This window comes from Pelophylax lessonae, assembly GCF_965119305.1.
Source record: "Pelophylax lessonae genome assembly, chromosome: 3".
In the NCBI taxonomy this organism is placed as follows: Eukaryota; Metazoa; Chordata; class Amphibia; order Anura; family Ranidae; genus Pelophylax; species Pelophylax lessonae.
This window is the reverse complement of record NC_138770.1, coordinates 586,190,195-586,212,273: the sequence shown is the minus strand read 5'-3', so window position 1 is coordinate 586,212,273 and position 22,079 is coordinate 586,190,195.

Genomic DNA, 22,079 nt, shown 5'->3' with positions numbered 1-22,079 from the left:
GATCGGGTCTCCATGTAAAAACCTGGAAGTGATGTCATGACATCACTTCTGGGAATTCGGCGCCAGATTAAAAAAAAGGACAGCATTCAAAACAGCCAAACTTGGCTGTTTTGAATGCTTTTAAGTGCAGAGGAGGGGTTTGAGATCTTTTAGACCCCCAGATCCCTCCACAACAGTATCTGTCAAGTGTAAAAATAAAAAAAATTTTTTTTTAAATGTACAAAAATACCGGTCAATATCAGCCGATACCGCTATTCAATGTCCAAAATATCGGTATTGGCAACGAAAATGCGATATCGGTCGATCACTAATAGATATATATGTTTATATATATGATGAATCATGTTTATATGTTTTGTTTATGTAGTTTACATGTGAGACCACCAAAGGGTGGTATTCAGGCTTCAGCAAGATGGCGGTTTTGTGTCTTGGTCGCTGTCTCTTGGATGGACATATGCATTTCACACGACCACTCCCTGTTTCCGTTAGGGCTGTGGTGGTTATTCTGCTTCATGTGGTACCTCCCCCTTTCCCTCCCTTATGTTTCCAACTTATATGGGGTTTTCCATCTCCTTGAGGTGGAAGCAAGGCGTGAACGTGGCCGCGATGGGCGCCATTTCGTGCATTTGCGGCCGGTGGAGCGCACGCAATGCCGTCAATAGCCGAGTGTACGCGCGATGCCGTGGGGACATTTAAGGATTCTCTAAGTAGCTATCTGTCCCTTCTGGCATGAGACGGCTCTTTCCAAGGCAGCATCACAGGTAATTAGACCCAGTCTAATATGTTTAATCTCTCAGCAATGGACAGCGATGTGCAACATGCACCATCCATATACTTTATGTCTCAAACTTTTGTTTTTTCAGCCGAGGGACCTTCTCAGTAACCTGCTATAAGTCCCTATCATAATGGGTGGATGGACGATTCCATTACCTGCACGCTGCTAAGGTACATGATAAATAGGTGGATAAACTTATCTATAAATGCAAAGACCCCATGCCTTATCAATCATTATATTTTTGTGTTGCCTATCATTAGATATAAATTCTCATGTTCAGTTAAACTAAACATATGGTGTATCTATGCTATAAATCCAGGCGATATTCTGAAGGGATACACCCCCTCTGTGCAGGTATATATATATATATATATATATATATATATATATATATATGTACAGTATCTCACAAAAGTGAGTACACCCCTCACACTTTTGTAAATATTTTATTATATCTTTTCATGTGACAACACTGAAGAAATGACACTTTGCTACAATGTAAAGTAGTGAGTGTACAGCTTGTATGACAGTGTAAATTTGCTGTCCCCCAATATAACTCAACACACAGCCATTAATGTCTAAACCGCTGGCAACAAAGGTGAGTACACCCCTAAGTGAAATTGTCTAAATTGGGCCTAAAGTGTCAATATTTTGTGTGGCCACTATTATTTTCCAGCACTGCCTTTACCTTGTTGGGGATGGAGTTCACCGGAGCTTCACAGGTTGCCACTGGAGTCCGCTTCCACTCCTCCATGACGACATCACAGAGCTGGTGTATGTTAGAGACCTTGCGCTCCTCCACCTTCCGTTTGAGAATGCCCCACAGATGCTCAATAGGTTTTGGGTCTGGAGACATGCTTGGCCAGTCCATCACCTTTACCCTCAGCTTGTTTAGCATGGCAGTGGTCGTCTTGGAGGTGTGTTTGGGGTCGTTATCATGTTGGAATACTGCACTGAGGCCCAGTCTCCGAAGGGAGGGGATCATGCTCTGCTTTAGTATGTCACAGTACATGTTGGCATTCATGGTTCCCTCAATGAACGGTAGGTCCCCAGTTCCGGCAGCACTCATGCAGCCCCAGACTGTGACACTCCCACCACCATGCTTGACTGTAGGCAAGCGAAACTTGTCTTTGTACTCCTCACCTGGTTTCTGCCACACACACTTGACACCATCTGAACCAAATAAGTTTATCTTGGTATGATCAGTCCACAGGACATGGTTCCAGTAATACATGTCCTTAGTCTGCTTGTCTTCAGCAAACTATTTGCGGGCTTTGTTGTGCATCATCTTTAGAAGAGGCTTTTTTCTGGGATGACAGCCATGCAGACCAATTTGATGCAGTATGCGGTGTATGGTCTGAGCATTGACTAGCTGGCCCCCCACCCCTTCAACCTCTGCGGCATTACTCATTCGTACATTTCCCAAAGACAACCTCTGGATATGATGCTGAGCACGTGCACTTCTTTGGTCGACCATGGCGAGGCCTGTTCTGAGTGGAACCTGTCCTGTTAAACCGCTGTATGGCCACCATGCTGCAATTCAGTTTCAGGATCTTGGCAATTTTCTTATAGCCTAGGCCAGGGATTCCCAAACTACGGTCCTCCAGTTGTTCAGGAACTACAATTCCCATCATGCCTAGTCATATATATGAATGTCAGAGTTTTACAATGCCTCATGGGATGTGTAGTTCTGCAACAGCTGCAGGGCCGTAGGTTGGGAATCCCTGGCCTAGGCCATCTTTATGTAGAGCAACAATTCTTTTTTTCAGATCCTCAGAGAGTTCTTTGCCATGAAGTGCCATGTTGAACTTCCAGTGACCAGTAAGAGGGAGTGAGAGTGATAACACCAAATTTAACACACCTGGTCCCCATTCACACCTGAGACTTTGTAACACTATTGAGTCACATAACACCGGGGAGGAAAAATGGCTAATTGGGCCCAATTTGGACATTTTCACTTAGGGGTGTACTCACTTTTTTTGACAGCGGTTTAGACATTAATGACTGTGTGTTGAGTAATTTTTAGGGGACACCAAATTTACACTGTTATACAAGCTGTACACTCCCTACTTTACATTGTAGCAAAGTGTCATTTCTTCAGTGTTGTCACATGAAAGGAAATAATAAAATATTTACAAAAATGTGAGAGGTGTACTCACTTTTGTGAGATACTGTATACTTTTGATGTTATTTCACGGCTATCTTCTTCCTTTCTTTTTTTCGCCCTCCTATTACGGCGTCAGGATTTTTAAGTTGCCCCCAGGCACTGCAGTCTTGAAATTGAGATAATTTGTTGTCCCTGTGTCCACCCCAAAGACCGTGCTGCTTGTGACCATTAACATTTCCAGCTGATCTTGCTGTAAGTTTGGGGGATGCTAGTTATTTAGCACACCCTGTGTTTAATAGATGTACAAATTAGAATGTACTATGCAATTGCACTAATGTACATATGTATTAAATGTTCATTGTATTCAGCTGAGTCTTTCCTCCAACATTGGTCTTGAAGAAGCCACATACTAAAGGAAAACATGTTGACCAGCATAGGTGACCCACTATATAGACACCTTTTTGGGTATTGTAACCGTATTGTATCAAAGTTTGGGAGGTGCTGTATAAGGGCCATATTGTGCATCCATATGTCACATGCATGATTTTAAAGTGCTTTTTTTTGTGTTTTTGGATGCTTTGTAAGCGACCTTTTTAAATATGTGTATAAATAAAGCATTTGATATTTTTATTCAAAAAATTGTATTGGTCTCATGTTGGTGCTAGTAAAGACCATCAAATACAGGAGTAGTTCCTGCATTTCTTTTTTTGTGTATATTATACATTTTGGGATGTGGCACGGGTAAAGGTCACCCTTTGTTTCAAAAACAAAAAAATGTTTTTCTCAGTTTCTGTTAAAAAAGTTTGCATGTATATTGCTACATTTCTTTGGAAAAAGTAACCCAAATAATTGTTTATTATTTAGACTGTAGGAAAGTTATAATGTCTACAAACTATGGGAAATATATTTCTGAAAATCGATCAATCTTAATGTACTGACGACTAATCTAATTTCTTGAGGCCCAAATATTCCCTAAATGACCCAGATTTTTGAAAGTAGACAGTCCAAGGTATTTAGTAAGAGGCATGGCAAGTTTTTTGAAGTTGTAATTTTTTTGTTTAACTTTTTTTTGGAAAATTAAGAAATATATATAAAAAAATTTTTCACAATTTTTTTTTTTCTTCACTAGTGCAGTATAGCGTCATCATATAACTAGTGTGGTCTACTGACTGGTGACAGTATGTAAAAGAAAAAAACAATTATTAATATTTTTTTTTTCAAAATTTTCAAATTATGTTTTTCTTTATTTTACAATTTTTTTTTTTTTTACATTCTGTTACCGTAGTAAGACTGTACTATTCTGGGGAGGTGATCAGGATATTTTTTTGACACACTATGAGTGGTTAAAAAAAAGTGATAATCACAGTTATAAGCAACCATTTTTTCTGAATGAAATACATTCATTCAGTGTGTACTATTGTGGATAGCTGTGATTGGCCTCAGCTAATCACATGGTACAGATGGGCTGTGATTGGCCCTGTCTGTACCATGTGATCGCTGTGACCAATCATAGAGATCAACACAATAATTCACAATAAATGGTTTGCATAGAAGCCATCCACTGTGTACAATCACTGCTGTGATTGGTCACAGTGATCACATGGTACCGGCAGCAGCCCAGTACACTGATCTGTCATCTGCTGTGTCTGGCAGACACAGCAGTTGACAGATCGTGCTTCAGTGCAGACCTTGGGGTGTGTGAGGCCTGGTCTTGGGAAGACGTCATCTGACGTCCACCCAGGGTTAGACAGCTCCCGCCCAGCCTTCATATTACAGTAGGCTAAGAAGGAAGTAGTTAGGTACTTTGCACTAATTTTTTAATTGTATGTTAGGATTTTTGTCCATGTTCTAAAACTGTTGCCCAGATATCTCCTTTCAGTTTAGGTTTTGGCATACCTACAAAAAAATCTGTCATCACTTCAAAAACTTTTCTGTTGATTACTTTGGGTAGAGTTTTTAACATTTGCAAACAACTAATATTAGAGCCAATGGACATCGTTTTTCCTAACTTTTTGCATGGGAATCATCAGTGAAATGCCTGGAGTAGAAGGTATTTTATTTTTACCAATTATAATATTTAAATGAACTTCTATATGTCACTGTTTTATTGCCTTGAAAGTATCAACTACAACCAAGGAATGCAACATAATCCCATCACAATCATATCTGAAAAATGAATTGCATATTTTTATTATCAACAAGAACAAAAAACATAATATGAGCGAACACACAAACACTGTTTCCCAATGGTATTATATTACAGTACAAATTGTTGCAAACCTAAATATGAAATATGTGGAAATTGATATTTTTGCAAGTGGAATAAAAAACAGTAAGGCTAGATTCACACTATTGTGAACAATGAGAGTGCTGCATGTGATGACGGGAATAACCACTATTAGAATGTGAACTGGCCTGGACATATTATACAAAAAAGCACATTAGCTTATTTATTATTTTACCAGCCACTCCATCTGGTGAGTCAGTTTGGGGTGATCGGTGGAAGGATTACACAGGGTGTTTTGCATGTATTATTACAGAAGATTCGGCACAGTATTTTCATGCACTTTTTTGGATTTTTTGGGACTTTTGCAATATGGGACATTGTATATGAATTTTTTGGATTATTTTATTAGTTATTTAATTTTTTGGGGTTTTTTTTCGGATTCACAAACACAAGTTCACTTTATATGATATATATATATATATATATATATATATATATATCAACGTTTATTATTTGATTGGTTTTTACATAATATTTTGCACCTATTGTAAGGTATTGTTGGATGATTGTGATACACAATATTATTGTATTAGCACTTTAGATCCCCAAACCTGCAGCAAAAACATGCTGCTGTTTAGCAGACGCAAAGGGGCGCCAAAGCACCATGTGGTTTCCGTGCAGCCATGGCTTTAGAAATGGGTCAAGAACCCTAACTCTGCATTTTCCACAACACATTCAAATGAATAGGCTGCTTTGCCCACGTAAATGTGGCCGCATAGGTGTGAACCTAGCCTAAGGGCTCATTAATGTGTGCTTTGCTCTTTGAAGAGGGATCCACATTCATCTCTTCAAAGAGTAATTGACAGGTAATGGGGAGATGCTGTATTACTGCCTTATATGCTTGACTACTGCGTCACAATCACAATCACAGCATTGGACGCAGTTGCAGGGCACTTACAGATTGAAAGTGATAGAGGTATAATTCCTTCAGCAGCCAGAAAGTAAACCATGTGTACACCCCCTGTTGCTGCCTCTGAAGCAGATGAGAAGAAGGGTAGCAGTAAGGGACAATAAAAGGGTGGCTCAACTGAAGGATGTTACTGCTCCTCAACCACATGTGTCAACAAGCCCTCATACACAAATGCAAGGAATCCACTGTTGGGGTTATACTTTATGTCAGGGCAAATTTAAAAAAAAATCATATGTGGTGTGTCTTTCATACATTCATATGTATTTCCCATGTTTTAGGGCCAGTTCACACCATAGAAATGCTGTCTGGATGCTTTCAAGATGCTTTTCTGCATGTGTGTTTTTGACACATTTTTGATGCGCTCCAGTGCATTTTTGATGCATTTTTGGTGCGTTTTTGATGCAGTTCAGTGCTTTCCCCCCTCTTTTTTCTTAACCTTAAATAAGGACATGTATGTCCCAGTGTGCTTTTGGTGCTTTTAGGTGCATTCCGGTGCATTTTTTATGTGTACCATATCCCAGAACAGTCCAGTGCAGAAAAAATGCAGCATGTTCTACTTTTTTTTTTACTGGAACTGGAACTAACCACACTCCTGTGAACTATGCCATTGAAAACCATATAACCTACTATCCATGTGTTTTTTTCTGCATCAAAAATGCATGGGTAGTAGGCTATATTGTTTTTAATGGCATAGTTCAAACCATTGTGGTCAGTACCAGTGCATTCCAGAAATAAAGTAGAACATGCTGCATTTTTCTGCACTGGAAGGTGGTAAAACGCATCAAAATGCATCAAAAATGCACTAGAACGCGTCAAAAATCTGCATGCAGAAAAGCACCTGGAATGCATCCGGACTATGGTGTGAACTGGCCCTGACTACAGAAAAATACCTACTGATCAGTCAGAAATTAGGGGGGTTTTTAACTTTTCGGGCTGACATCACTGCACTTTCTTGCATTAAAATCCTATGCAGGTTTGCCAGCCCTTCCTTTTGGGCTACAGAGCTCCACCTCTCATTTTCCCATGTAACACTCAGAAAACAATGCAGCTGCCTTGAATATCAAGAGTGTACCCACACACTGTGTGTAGAACTGGGACTCTTGTAGTCCTGGCAGGCGTGTCTACATCAATGGGAACTGAGCCTCCAGCGCCAAATCTGCTGATGCAGTCACAGAGAGTAATTAAGCTTTTTCTTACTACAAAAACAAAGTTTAAAAAATAATTCTGAGACATGCTGTATAGTAGGGTTGTTAAATATAATCTCAGCATCGATGCATCGCAATTTAGACGTTCACGATTCTGCATCGATACTGAGAGACAGAGACACACTAAGCATGGAGGAGGGGGAATCGACTGACACTGAAAGCAGGTGAGTGCCAGTGTCTCTGATGCCATCCCTCCACCACCATCCCTCTGCTTGATCCCATTCCTTCAGCACCATCCCTCTGCCTAAACCCATTCCTTCACCACTATCCGTCTGCCTGATCCCATTCCTCCACCACTATCCCTCTGCCTGATCCCAACTATCCACCACTATCCCTCTGCCTAATCCCATCTCTCCACCACTATCCCTCTGCCTGATCCCATCTCTCCACCACTATACCTCTGCCTGATCCCATTCCTCCTCCACCATCCCTCTGCCTGATCCAATTCCTCCACCACCATCCCTCTGCCTGATCCCATTACTCCACCACCATCCCTCTGCCCTATCCCATCTCTCCACCAACATCCCTCTGCCTGATCCCATTCCTTCACCACCATCCATCTGCTTGTTCTTATTCCTCCACCCCTATCCCTCTGCCTGATTCCATTCCTCCTCCATCATCCCTCTGCCTGATCCAATTCCTCCACCACCATCCCTCTGCCTGATCCCATTCCTCCACCACCATCTCTCTGCCTGATCTCATCTCTCCACCACCATCTCTCTGCCCGATCGCATTCCTCCACCCCCATCCCTCTGCCTGATCCCAACTATCCACCACCATCCCTTTGCTTGATCCCATCTTTTCACCACTATCTCTCTGTCTGATCCCTTCTCTCCACCACCATCCCTCTGCCTGATCCCTTCTCTCCACCACCATCTCTCTGCCTGATCCCATTCCTTCACCACCACCCCTCTGCCTGATCCCATTCCTTCACCACTATCCCTCTGCCTGATCCCATTCCTTTACCACCATCCCTCTGCCTGATCCCATTTTTCCACCACCATCCCTCTGCCTGATCCCATCTCTCCACCACTATCCCTCTGCCTGATCCCATCTCTCCACCACCATCATTCTGCCTCACCCCATCTCTCCATCACCATTCCTCCACCACCTTCCCTCTGCCTGATCCTTTTCCTCCACCATCTTCCCTCTGTCTGATCTGATCTCTCCACCACCATCCCTCTGCCTGATCCCATTCCTCCACCACCATCCCTCTGCCTGATGCCATCTCTCCAACACCATCCCTCTGCCTGATCCCATTCCTGCACCATCATCCCTCTGCCTGATCCCATTCCTCCACCACCATCCCTCTGCCTGATCCCATCTCTCCGCTACCATTCCTTTGCCTCATCCCATCTTTCCACCCCGATCGCTCTGCCTGATCCCATTCCTCCACCACCATCCCTCTGCCTGATCCCATTCCTCCACCACCATCCCTCTGCCTGATCCCATTCCTCCACCACCATCCCTCTGCCTGATCCCATTCCTCCACCACCATCCCTCTGCCTGATCCCATCACCCCCACCACCATTCCTCTGTAATTGTCACTTATATTTTGTGCATTTAGGACAAGAACGCATTTCAGGTCTTTGTTAAAATATACTGAGCATATTGAGGGCATGTGGCCTGATATGGTTGAAGAGGGGGCATTCGCTCATCCCCCTCTTTCCTGGCCTGCCGGGCCGCATGATCAGATAAGGGTCCAGTATGGAGAAGCCCGCTGACAGCTGATGAGTCATCAGTTGTTAAGGACGTGGTGGCTGGCTTCCCGACCTTCTCCTTAGTAACCAGCTATTCTTCACACAGAATTTGAATGGGTCAATAACCTTCTCCATAGTAACCAGCTATTCTTCACACAGAATTTGAATGGGTCAATAATTTTTAGACTAATCCGAATGCAAATCGTTCTGAAAATCTGGAATTTGTTAAAAAATTTATAAACAAAATAAAACAAATTCTGAAATTAGTAATCTACAAATCTGAATTAGTAATATAACGAAGCTATCCGAAACAAAACAAACCAAAACAAAACAAAACAAATTTTTCTATTCTGCACATGTCTACTGGATGCTAAAGCTACAGAAAGCTGACTGAGGGGCTGTCCTCTCATGATCTAGTCTGATATTATGGGAGAAAGTTGATGCATGGATGTTGGAAGGAGACAACCAACTTTCCCTGGACATTGGTGAGTATAGACATTAAGAAATATCTTACAGACTTTTGAGCTGCTTCCTCCTCTTGTGTGCTAGAAAGTCAGCTGTGTCTTTGGTGAAGGGGACATCAGCTGGTGTCCTGAAGAGCTTGGTCTATCTTATTCCTTGTGAAGATACTTTGCTCTAGTTGCTCTAAAGAAAGAAGCTTTACCCTTTTAACTACTTCTACTACAAGCCAAGTCCACATTTTGCTATATGCAAGAACTTCTGCTTCAGGTTTTCAGAAAGGAGTTCACTGCCCTCAACCTGTACATAATTCAGTTTTTAAAGTGTCCCACTCAATTCCCTCAACCCTATCCCGGTTACTCCAAAAATAAAAACAACACCCCTAGACTTGTTTTTGAGGAAGAGTGACTGTGGTCGTGTGCCTGTCTTTGGGACAACCGACAGGGAAAAGAACCTGGGCAAATTTCCAGCAGCTCCTTCGAGGGTACTGCTACAGATATAATGTTTCTGATGTGCTGATCATGGAATCTGGAATGGAAGGAGCTGTAGAGTACATGGATCTAACAATACTGAGTGAAAGGGTTCTTTTTTTTTTTTGGTTTAGAACAATCTTAGATATGTTTTAAACATTTTTCATCACTATCCCTAAAAATTTACCAAAATGATGAGCCCATTGTTCTACATTTCTTAAATTTGTAGACATAATTACGTCTAAATGGGCATGTCTGATGTATTTACACTTCTTCCTAAGAATGCTTTCTATGTGCACTACACCTTCTGTTTCCATTTTTGTCTATCACCTGTAGAGAATTATTCATTTACCTAGTGAGAAAATATTAATCCCACAAAGTAAAATAGGATTAAAGAAGCTTTTCTGGCTTGAGACAGAATGACTGCACCTGACAAGTTTAGACTCAGGTGTTGGTCCATACCATAACACAAGTACAATGTTCCTGTTTTTATACTGTATTGAAGTAAGGACTACACCCTTCTTACTACCAAAGCCCTTTGCCTTGCCTAACTTAAAGGTATGCTATTGTTAAGAAGTGTACAGCCAAACCCCATAAACATCCAGGGTGAGCAATCAGATTCTTCTCAAAGATTTAGGTTAAGAAGAAAATGTAGTAACAGCAGTCACTATACCTATTTACTGATTGTAATCAGCTGAGTACAAAGTTAATTAATGCAAACAGCCTTATATAAATATAAAAATACACAGTGTTAAAGCAGTTTTCTCAGATTAGTGACATGTAATGATACTAAGCAAAGTATATTCCACCTCTAGAAGTTAGAAGGTTTGGTTGGGCAAAGAGTATAGAGTACATAGCACTTAGGGAGTACGCCTATTCTTCTCAACATTTTCAAATGACACTATGATTACTTTTTGAAATAAACACACCTGTTATATCCCTTAACAGAATTTCCATTACAAATAGGGAAAAAGAAAGAAAATCATTACATGTAATGAAAAACTAGAATGGATTAACATCAATTTTACTTTTCTTACACGTTAAAGCGAACCTGTTCCTGTCATACATACTAAAGAATACATATTCTGAACAAGCAGTAAAAAGAATACAAAAGAATACATATTCTGAACAAGCAGTAAAAGCACTTTAAAACATGGCAACATTCATTTCCGTATCTATAAGAACTATGGAAAAAAAAATTAACGAATGGAACTAAAATTTTAGATGAAGAGCAGATCTTGGCAGGCTGCCGGTCTTCTAAGCTACTAGCAAGTCTTTCTAAACCGTTAGGGCCGGTTCATACTGTAGTGATGCCAGACATCGCATGTGATTCGCACCACACTGCAGTGCAAATCACATTCGATGTCTGTGCGATGCAAATTCACCATACAGGTTGTATGGGTGAATTCGCATCACATTCGGACCATACTCGTGCAGGACCCTTTTTTGGTTCGCACCAGAATTAGGTCGCATGGGTGTTCACACCCATGCGAACCAATTCCTGTCTGACTTGACAGTTCGCGCTGCGATATGCAAACTGATCTGGGGGTGTCATTAACTTTTAATTGACACTCCCAGTGGTTCGCATATGGCAGTTTGAACTGCCTGCGAGTCGGGTGCGATGCAGTGGATTTGCAGGGTTCCCTCATCGCACCGATCCTTAAAGTGGAGCTCCACCCAAAAGCGGAAGTTCTGATTTAGGGCCTCCTCCCACCCTCCTCTTCACGAAATGGCCCTTTTTTAGGGAATGGGGAGGGACCATTCACAATGCACAGTGGGCACTCGGCTGTGAAACCGGAAGCTGTCACAGCTGAAATGCCGGTGCCGGGGTCAGCGGACCGATTAAGGGAACAGCTTGGGTAAGCACATCGCTGAATCCTGGGACAGGTGAGTGTCTGTTTAATAAAAGGTGGCAGCTATAGTTTTTTTGTAGCTCCTGACTTTTAATAAACAAATATGACTAGAACTCCTCTTTAAGCTCACCAAAAACCTCACAATCTGATTTCAATCTCTTTCAGGCTATATTTAGACATGTGTCTAAATAGCTGTGCTTCTGAAAAGCGAGGGCGAGGGTGTTTGCCAGGTGGTGAGAAAGCAATATGGCTCCTCCTTGCTAGCATGAGATAAAAAACAGAAAAATGATCAATGAAGGAGTGCGCAAAGATACCTTGAAATAATTAAAAAATATAAAGACCTGCGGCAATATGTCCAAAAAAACCAGTTGTGGTTAAAGGATGGGGTGAATATGATTCAGTGGATAACTTTATTAAAACACAGTCAATTGACTTGCACAATTGTATACACTGTGGATTGCATATCAGCTTACATCTCTCCCCATGTCCCATCGAGTCCACTGGCAGCAGGTGTACAATAGGCACAGCTAGGGCTTTCAAGTAGCCAAACTCCCAGTCCTGTTGAAATGGGATTATTTTCGTCTCCTTGCTGCCTGTTTTAACCTTGTAAATGCCGAGTCAATTGGCCATTTGCAGTGTGTCCCCATTCACTTGAAAGGGTCAAGTTCGTTATTATGTGAGCAGATTCACAAAATACATAGGCTTCTGTGAATGGGCAGCAGAAGGGAGGGGTGGGTTTAGCTGCTTTGTGTGCTTTTCTCCTCTCACAGCCTAGAGTGTATCCATTGGGGCCACATTATGTGAACACCCCCATCCACTGCATTTGCAGCTAAAAGGGCAGCAACTGGGGAGTGCTAAATATGCAGCTCAGCCATGTGATTTTATTGTCTCATAACTGCAATGAGCCCATAGATCTACCAACAACTATGCAGTAAAATGGCCTGCCTTGTTGAATACAGATGAATTGGTTTGTTTAGTTAGGTCCTCATTTTACACAGTTTTAGTAAACCCAGAGTTAAAGCTGAATTTCAGGAATTCAGCTCCTTTGTAAAAAGTGAAGGCACACGATAGGTTAAGCCCAACGAGGTACATGATAGCTCCTAGACTTATCTCTAATATTTACATCTGACAAGTTTATGGCTCTGCTGAGGATACACTCTAGAGGAGAGAAGCACACAGAGCAGTTTTACCCACCTTTACCCTCTGCTGCCCCCCCCCCACAGAAGCATTTGTATTTTGTGAAAGTGTTCACATAATACACAGGCTTCTGTGATTGGGCAAGAGGAGGGGCGGGCATAGTAACTGCAGCCACTCTGCTGTTGAAGATGCTGAGACTAGAAGGTCCAACGTCTAGCTCGCAGAACTACACTGATAGCCAGGGCCGGAGTGGGACTCATTTTCAGCCCTGGAGTTTCATGCCTTACTGGCCCACTTTAGTTCATGACTGACTATATTAAAATAATGTAAATAAAACCTCAGAATACAAGTTTGCAATGGCGCACTGTTCTCTACAGCCTTGTAATTAATTCAGGGGGTGAGAGAGATAGAGAGATCCCTGACCTGAGAGAGAGAGAGAGATAGAGAGATCCCTGACCTGAGAGAGAGAGATAGAGAGATCCCTGACCTGAGAGATAGAGAGATCCCTGACCTGAGAGAGAGAGATAGAGAGATCCCTGACCTGAGAGAGAGAGATAGAGAGACCCCTGACCTGAGAGAGAGAGATAGAGAGATCCCTGACCTGAGAGAGAGAGATAGAGAGATCCCTGACCTGAGAGAGAGAGAGATCCCTGACCTGAGAGAGAGAGATCCCTGACCTGAGAGAGAGAGATAGAGAGATCCCTGACCTGAGAGAGAGAGAGAGAGAGAGAGAGAGAGAGAGAGATCCCTGACCTGAGAGAGAGAGAGATCCCTGACCTGAGAGAGAGAGAGATCCCTGACCTGAGAGAGAGAGATCCCTGACCTGAGAGAGAGAGAGATCCCTGACCTGAGAGAGAGAGAGAGAGAGAGAGAGATATCCCTGACCTGAGAGAGAGAGAGAGAGAGAGATCCCTGACCTGAGAGAGAGAGAGAGAGAGAGAGAGAGAGAGAGATCCCTGACCTGAGAGAGAGAGAGAGAGAGAGAGATCCCTGACCAGAGAGAGAGAGAGAGAGAGAGAGAGAGAGAGAGAGAGATCCCTGACCTGAGAGAGAGAGAGATAGAGAGAGATCCCTGACCTGAGAGAGAGAGATAGAGAGATCCCTGACCTGAGAGAGAGAGAGAGAGAGAGATCCCTGACCTGAGAGAGAGATCCCTGACCTGAGAGAGAGAGAGAGAGAGATCCCTGACCTGAGAGAGAGAGAGAGAGATCCCTGACCTGAGAGAGAGAGAGAGAGATATCCCTGACCAGAGAGAGAGAGAGAGAGAGAGAGAGAGAGAGAGAGAGGGAGAGAGAGATCCCTGACCCGAGGGAGGGAGAGAGAGAGAGAGAGAGAGAGAGAGATCCCTGACCTGAGAGAGAGAGAGAGAGAGAGAGATCCCTGACCTGAGAGAGAGAGAGATCCCTGACCAGAGAGAGAGAGAGAGATCCCTGACCAGAGAGAGAGAGAGAGAGATCCCTGACCAGAGAGAGAGAGATCCCTGACCAGAGAGAGAGAGAGATCCCTGACCAGAGAGAGAGAGAGAGAGATCCCTGACCTGAGAGGGAGAGAGAGAGATCCCTGACCTGAGAGGGAGAGAGAGAGATCCCTGACCTGAGAGGGAGAGAGAGAGAGATCCCTGACCTGAGAGGGAGAGAGAGATCCCTGACCTGAGAGGGAGAGAGAGATCCCTGACCTGAGAGGTAGAGATCCCTGACCTAAGAGAGAGAGAGAGAGAGAGATCCCTGACCTGAGAGAGAGAGATCCCTGACCTGAGAGAGAGAGAGAGAGAGAGAGAGAGAGATCCCTGACCTGAGAGAGAGAGAGATCCCTGACTTGAGAGAGAGATCCCTGACCTGAGAGAGAGATCCCTGACCTGAGAGAGAGAGAAGGAGGGGTAAAAGAAAGAGGGAAGGAGAGGGAGGGAGAGAGCGAGAGAGAAGTGTGAGAGAAAGGGCGTGAGAGAGGGAGGGAGGTGACGGAGGGAAAGAGAGAGATGGGGTGAGAGAGAAGAGGGGTTTGAGCGAGAGGGGGGCTGAAATAGGGGTGAAAGAGGGAGGGGAGAGAGAGAGAGATGAAAGAGGGGAGACAAAGAGTGAGGGGGTGAGACAGAGAAGTGAGAGAGAGAGGGGGGGTTAGGGAGAGAAGTGAGAGAGAGGGGGGTGAGTGACACTTAGGGTACACAGGGGGTTTCCATTATAAGACGCACATCCCCCCAATCCATCCTCAGGGCACACAGGGTTTTTTTTACTATAAGATGTGCAGTGCCCCCTCATCCTCAGGGCACACAGGGGGTTTCATTCATAAGATGTACAGTACCCCCTCATCCTCAGGGCACACAGGGAGTCCAGTGCCCCCCCCTCAGGACACACAGGGGGTCCCCATTATAAGTTCAGTGCCCCCCCCCCCATCCTCAGGACACACAGGGGTCTCTCAATACAAGAAGTTAGTTACACTGTCCCTGCTAAGGACATGCAAATGCCCCCATTATATGAACAGTGCTCCCCACACACACACAGCCCCCCATATGTTCTATTGCTTTACCCTCCCTGCACACATGTTCACCATTGTGTACAACTACGACAAGAGAGGCCCCTGGCTCTTACCCCCCTTGCTCCATGTTATTGTGTGGGAAGCACAGCCTGGACTTCAGGAGGAGGCAGGTGCAGCGCTGAGTGACAGGGCAGCATAGCAATTATGTTCCAGCTGCATTCGGGTGAGTCACCAGCCAGACATCCTGCTGGGAGGTGGGGCTATGTATGTATGCAGTGTAGGAGAGGCTTGGCAGTGCTGTTCTCACTGAAACAAGGGACACGAGCAGAGATACAGACATTACAATGTGAGCAAATCACACATGCAGCCAATTTTCCGGCTGTGCTGTTGAACTGATGCCTACCCCTGCCCTGAGTTCTCTCACTGGTTTGGGAAGTGTACTCCTTCTCCTCGGGCTCTCTTGGTGTCTGTCAGGAGATATCACCTCAAGCAGCAGTTTGCCTCGGTCCTGCTCTGGGGTCTCCTGATGGCTCAGTCAGGCAGTTTTTCGGCCGCACAGTAAGGATGCAGGGAGGAAGTGGGTGGAGCCACATACCACACATTCCAATAGGCGCAGAGCAGGACGAGGAAGATCCTCCTCCGCTTTGCATTCTGGGTCCTCTTCTCTGCACGTCACTGGTTGCTAGACGCCAGGTGGCTGGCCATCTTAGCAACCAGTTTAGTGCACACTAAAGGTGGTGCTGCGGTGTCCTGAGGATCAGATTGGGGAAATTGCCACCCTGCGTGGGGCCCCCCAGGCAAATTGGTCAGTCCGCCCCTGGCCATGACAACGGCCCTTGCGGCCAAAAAACTGACCAGCCCACCGGGAATTCTCCCGGTGCTCCCGATTAGCCAATCCGGGCCTGCTGATAGCTGTCTTCCGTGAGTTCTATAAACCTGTCAGATGTATATAATAGCAAAAAGTCCATGAGATGTCATAAGAAATAAGCTTAAGGAAGTTGCTGTACTGTAGATTTTTCAGGATAATAGAATTATCTATGGTCATCACTTATACCTACAGTTGCAAGATAGCTTCTTCGGCCAGCCAAGGTCAGTTAGGGGGTCATAAGTGTGTGAGTATTTGGACAACATTGTCCTGTTTGTATAGGGGAGGGAGGTGAGTGTGCATTTTACAGTATACTGTATAAATGCACTTTTGTATTTAAAGTGTTACTACACCCAGGACCCTGCATTCAGTAGATCTAGTCACCCTCAGAACATAGACATGCAATTATTTTAATAAATATAAACTGCTAAATACCTTTTCTCATCAGCAGTTAAAGTTGTTAGTTTGTTTGTCCTATGAGGCTGCAGGACCCTTGACCCTCTGCCTGGACAGTGCTGATTGGCCCTGTGCTTGCACTCTCTAGAAATACAGACCAAATGAAGCATGTGTAGCTTTCCGCCTGTTCTTTTAGCAGATAGATTGGGGACTGTGGAAGAAGGGGGTGATCAGAGAAAGCAGGATCAATAGCCTTTTTACACAATGCAGAGGATTAACCCCTTAGGGTCCACAATGAGTATAAGAAGCATTCTTTACTGCATATACAGACTGATTTTACTGTTGTGGGTTTAGTAACACTTTAATAAAACTAGCATTTTCTGCATTGAGTTATTCTTATTGTGGTGTCCAAATCCATAAATATAGTTGAACACATGAACATTTTTCTTACCTTAATGAGCACTACTTGTCACATTGTAGTTAGGAAGGCAGAATTTTACCATACGCAACCCCATATTGCAAAAAAGGCCAGAAAATCATTATTATTTAGAGGTTCAACCTAAGACCACAACATATGCACGGGGTGTGTATGTTTTAGCAGTAAAGGGATCGTGGTCATTGGATGATTGTATGTTATACATCCACATGCTCATAGAAACTCACATTGCAAGCATACCAGTTACCCTCCCAGTAATTTCTTCCTGCTCCTTTGCATTTCCTCTTAATAAATCAGAGTCTCTCTGCCAATGCTGGAAACTTCATACCGAGCCTTTCAAAAAATATATTTGCAAAACCATACAACATTTTCATACTTTACAGAGACCTACAGTACCACAAAACCTGTATGTTGGCTACACAATAGCTGTGCTGCCCATAACAGCAATTTAACAACATTTCTTTAGGTTTCTAAATCAATTAGAAAATAAATACTTAATGTATTTAAATTGGAAGAATCACTTTCTTTATAGTGCCATTTGTAAACAATGCATGCAATACAAATATGTAATGCACATTTCTAGGGTAGTCTGTTTAAAACACTTTTGACAATTTAATAATGGTACAATTATCCTTAGTTCTGTAGAGTACAACTAAAATAGGGACAACTGTGAAGGAAAGAGGAACAGGGAAATGGTGCTACAAAAGGATTGTTGCTCTCCAAAAGAGGGATAAAACATGCATTGCAGAGACTTACTGAATATATACTGTATATATATATATATATATATATATTATCCACAACAATATGATGTCCACTGACAGATAAAGGGAATATCTTGTTACAATGGCATGAACATTGGTGGGATATATTAAGCAGCATGTGAACATGTTGTCCATGAAGTTAATGTGGTGGAAGCAGAAACAAAATGGGCATCGCAGTTTGTTGTGTATGGGGCTGTGAAGCCCATGGTGACCCGGGTCAACAGCCAAAAGCTTCTACAATGGTCACATCAACATCAGAACTGGACTACAGAGCAACGGAAGAAGGTGGCCTAGTTTGATGAATGACTTTTACTTTTATATCATGTGGATGGCCGGGTGCATGTGCGTCACTTACCTGGGGAGGAGATGGCACCAGGGTGCGGTATAAGAATGCAGTAGGCAGAGGCAGTGTGATGCCTTGGGCAATGTTCTGGTGGGAAACCTTGGGCCTTGTCATATTTATGTGGATGTTACTTTGGTATCCATGCCTCAATGGGTCAGGGCTGTTTTAAAAAAGGGGCCATGCTAAATATTAGGTGGGTGGTCATAATGTTAGGGCTGATTGGTGTGTGTATATATATATATATATACAGTATCTCACAAAATTGACACTTTGGGCCCAATTTGAACATTTTGACTTAGGGGTGTACTCACTTTTGTTGCCAGTGATTTAGATATTAATGGTGGAAACTTCATACAGACATGTGTGTTGAGTTATTTTGAGGGGACAGCAAATTGACACTGTTATACAAGCTGTACACTCACTACTTTACATTGTAGCAAAGTGTCATTTCTTCAGTGTTGTCACATGAAAAGATATAATAAAATGTTTACAAAAATGTGAGGGGTGTACTCACTTTTGTGAGATGCTGTATACATAAAAACATTTTCATAGGAAAAACACTAGAATAGAAAAAGTATGTAGAAAAAATGGTACATCCATGCTGAATTACAGGCACCTTTAAGGCTTCATGCATACTGGATGTTTATCCCCAGTGCATGTGATCCCAGCATTTTGGTGCACGTGGAAGTCACAGGCGCACCATCCGGTCCTTGCCTTTTTGAGAGGCTGCAGAAACTGCTTGTGTTCCGGGCATACTGCCTTTAACATTAGTAGCACTTGGTGCACCATCCAGCCCTATCCAGCCATAGCTGATTTCAGCCATAGAGTTTTGCAGGCTGCTGACAGCAGGGCTAGACATTTCGCCAGTGCCGCAACAAAACCCTAGGATCTCATGCACTGGGGCTAAATGTCCAGTTTGCATGATGTCTCACAATAACTATATGGTTATGTGCTCCTTACAAAGATGTAATTTCTATTTTAAATGCCTACATCTAAATTGGGTTTGGCCTGCTGTATCCCTTCATACTGAATTATAATTCCCTTTGGGAAGGGGCAGCACCAGGATCCAATCAGGTGCTACCAAGGAACATACTGATAGAAGGAGAGAGCAACGAGACGATTCTATCAGTTTTTAAACACAGTCTGGTAAGCAGGGAGATAACCAGGCTCTTCTGCTCGCCTGAAATAGAAGAAAAGTCAGGTCTCAACCTGTGTTGTTTCAAATGGCTTTGTGTGCTCAATTGGCAGGTAAATAATTAGTAGTTAACTGTTTGGCTGGAACTCAACTTCAACAATGGGCAATTTGTTCTACACAATCCACCAGTGGGGTCAGTTGTTTTTAACAGCTTTGGGCATACATATGCATGTTTAGACTATTTGAGCACGTGTGTCTGTAATGTCTGTGTGGGTGAGAGCAAATATCTTTGCAAGGTTTTGCTTCCAATTTAATCAATATTTCCTTCAGGTGTTGGTCAGCCAAGGGTGTCTTCTGGCCATAGACACAGGATTTCTGTTCAGACTGGGCGACAATCATGTCATTTCTATTGTAGCTTTAGTAAGAACTGTGAATAGTAGTTCAGGGGGTATCTTCAATAAGTGCAAGCAATTACTCAGTCAATTAATGCTTAGAGGATGTTTGTGCCAAGGTTACCAGACCTTCTCAGATTTGTCTCTATGCTTGTCTTAGAACCTACTTAAAGGGTGAAGTGGAAATAGGAAGTCGGATCCACTGCATTTATAAAGCTTGTCATACAATTGTCACTTCATGGCAGCAGCTAAGAATAAATTCAAACTATATTGCAGCACCAAATCTAAGTAATTCCCTCAATCTAAGAGGCCATTCAGACTAGCGCGACACGACTTTGGGGAGCGACCTGTGAAGTTGCGTGCACCTCTGTGCACCGCGACTTCGGCGCGACTTGCAGAGACTTCACATAATGGAAGTCTATGCAAGTCGCTCCGAGGTTGCCCCAAAGTAGTACAGGACCCTTTTTCTAAGTCGGAGCGACTTGTGTCACTCTTATTAGAACGGGTCCTGTGCTAATCAATGGACCGTGACCGAGCGCAACTTGTCAGGCTGACAAGTCGCCTGACAAGTCGCGCTAATGTGAATGGGCTCTAAGAGGACCAACCACTATTGTGAATACCAACACAATAATGTGAAAACAAAAATTGTGACAATATTATCAGTAAAAACAAAAATAGTGCTAAATAAAGCCCCGTTCACACTAAGGCGACCTGTGAGGCGACCTGGTCGCCTCACAGGTCGCCGCAGGTCGCCTTCCATAGGGAAGCTGCGGACCCGTTCTAATAGGAGCGACACAAGTCGCTCCGACTTAGAAAAAGGGTCCGGAGCTTCTTTGGGGCGACCAGGAGGTGACCGCCATAGACTTCAATGTTATGAAGTCCGTGGCGGCCGCTCCGAGGTCGCGGCACGCTGCTCGCACCGCGACCTCGGAGGTCGCCCCTGGAAGTAGCGTCGCCTGCATGTGAACGGGGACTAAATGAAAAAGTCCAATAGTTTCAACTGTATCCACATGTGTCAACAACTTCCACTTTCATGGATCCACACCACCACCAGTGACCAGCACCAGTGCTGTACTCACCAGCTCCAAAGCTGCCACAAGAGAGCAGCACACAGCACATTATGGGGTGCAGTTGTTCCAAAGCTTGGTAAATAGGGTAAAGCTTCCCTTTGCAAAAAGTAACCAATCATGTTCAAGGAAAATAAAATAAAGCTTCATTTTTGCTTGTATGTGATTGGATGATGGAAGTCAGCAGAGCTTTTGCCCATTTACTAAGCTCTGGAGCAACTGCTCTTGCAGAGTGCAATTGCACTTTGCAAAATGCACAGTCTATTTGGCTTTAGTAAATCTAACCCTTTGTGTATCAAACGATTTCCAGTCTATCACATAAGGTCTCCCTGCTCCACCATTATGTTGAGGTTGCCTGGTAGTACCACTTTTCACCACCGGGGACAGTCAAGCAGACTATAATTGCTGTATAGGAGAAAAGTGCTCACTCCATGGAGCCACAATGAGGGATTGTATATAGTGTATTAGTTAAGCAGTATAGTAGTAACTAAAATTCTCACTTAAAATTATCCAAATAGTAGCAAACAAAAGATCATGATCAAGGTGCATTTACAAAGATGGCCGCCAACCCAGAAACGGGAAGTGGCGGTGTGATTTCGGTACGTAGCTCCGCCCTTACGTGTTTTGTGCAGCAGCACTGTTTCAGGGGATACAGAAAACATGTATGGGCGGAGCTACGCGCTAACCTCATGCTGTCACTTCCAGTTGGTAGCCATCTTTGTAAGTGCAGCATTTAAAAAAATGTCTACACTGTATACAATCCCTCTGTGTGGCTCCATGCAGTGAGCACTTTTCTCCTATACAGAGATAATAGGCGGTTTGACTGTTCCTGGTGGTGAAAAGTGATACTACGTGGCAACCTATGTAATAAATCTTTTCTTCAAGAGTTGGTCAGTCAAGGGTGTCTACTGGCCATAAACACAGGATTACTGTTCAGACTGGGCGACAATCATGTAATTTCTATTGTAGCTTTAGTAAGAACTGTGAATAGTAGTTCAGGGGGTATCTTCACTAAGTGCAAGCAGTTACTCAGAGTCGGTGTTATCTTTAGAGGATGTTTGTGCCAAGGTTACCAGACCTTCTTAGATTTGTCTGCGTGCTTCTCTTAGAACCTACTTAAAGGGTTAAGAGGAATTAGGCAGTTGGATCCACTAAGTTCAGAAGGTGGGCTACTTCATGGCAGCAGCTAAGAATAGCATCTTGTACAATAGTGCATTGGTATGTTGTAAGGAACACCTGTGAATAGGAATCACTTGAGAAATTGAAACATTTGATAAAAGTGCACTCTGAAATGCTGTAACGTATA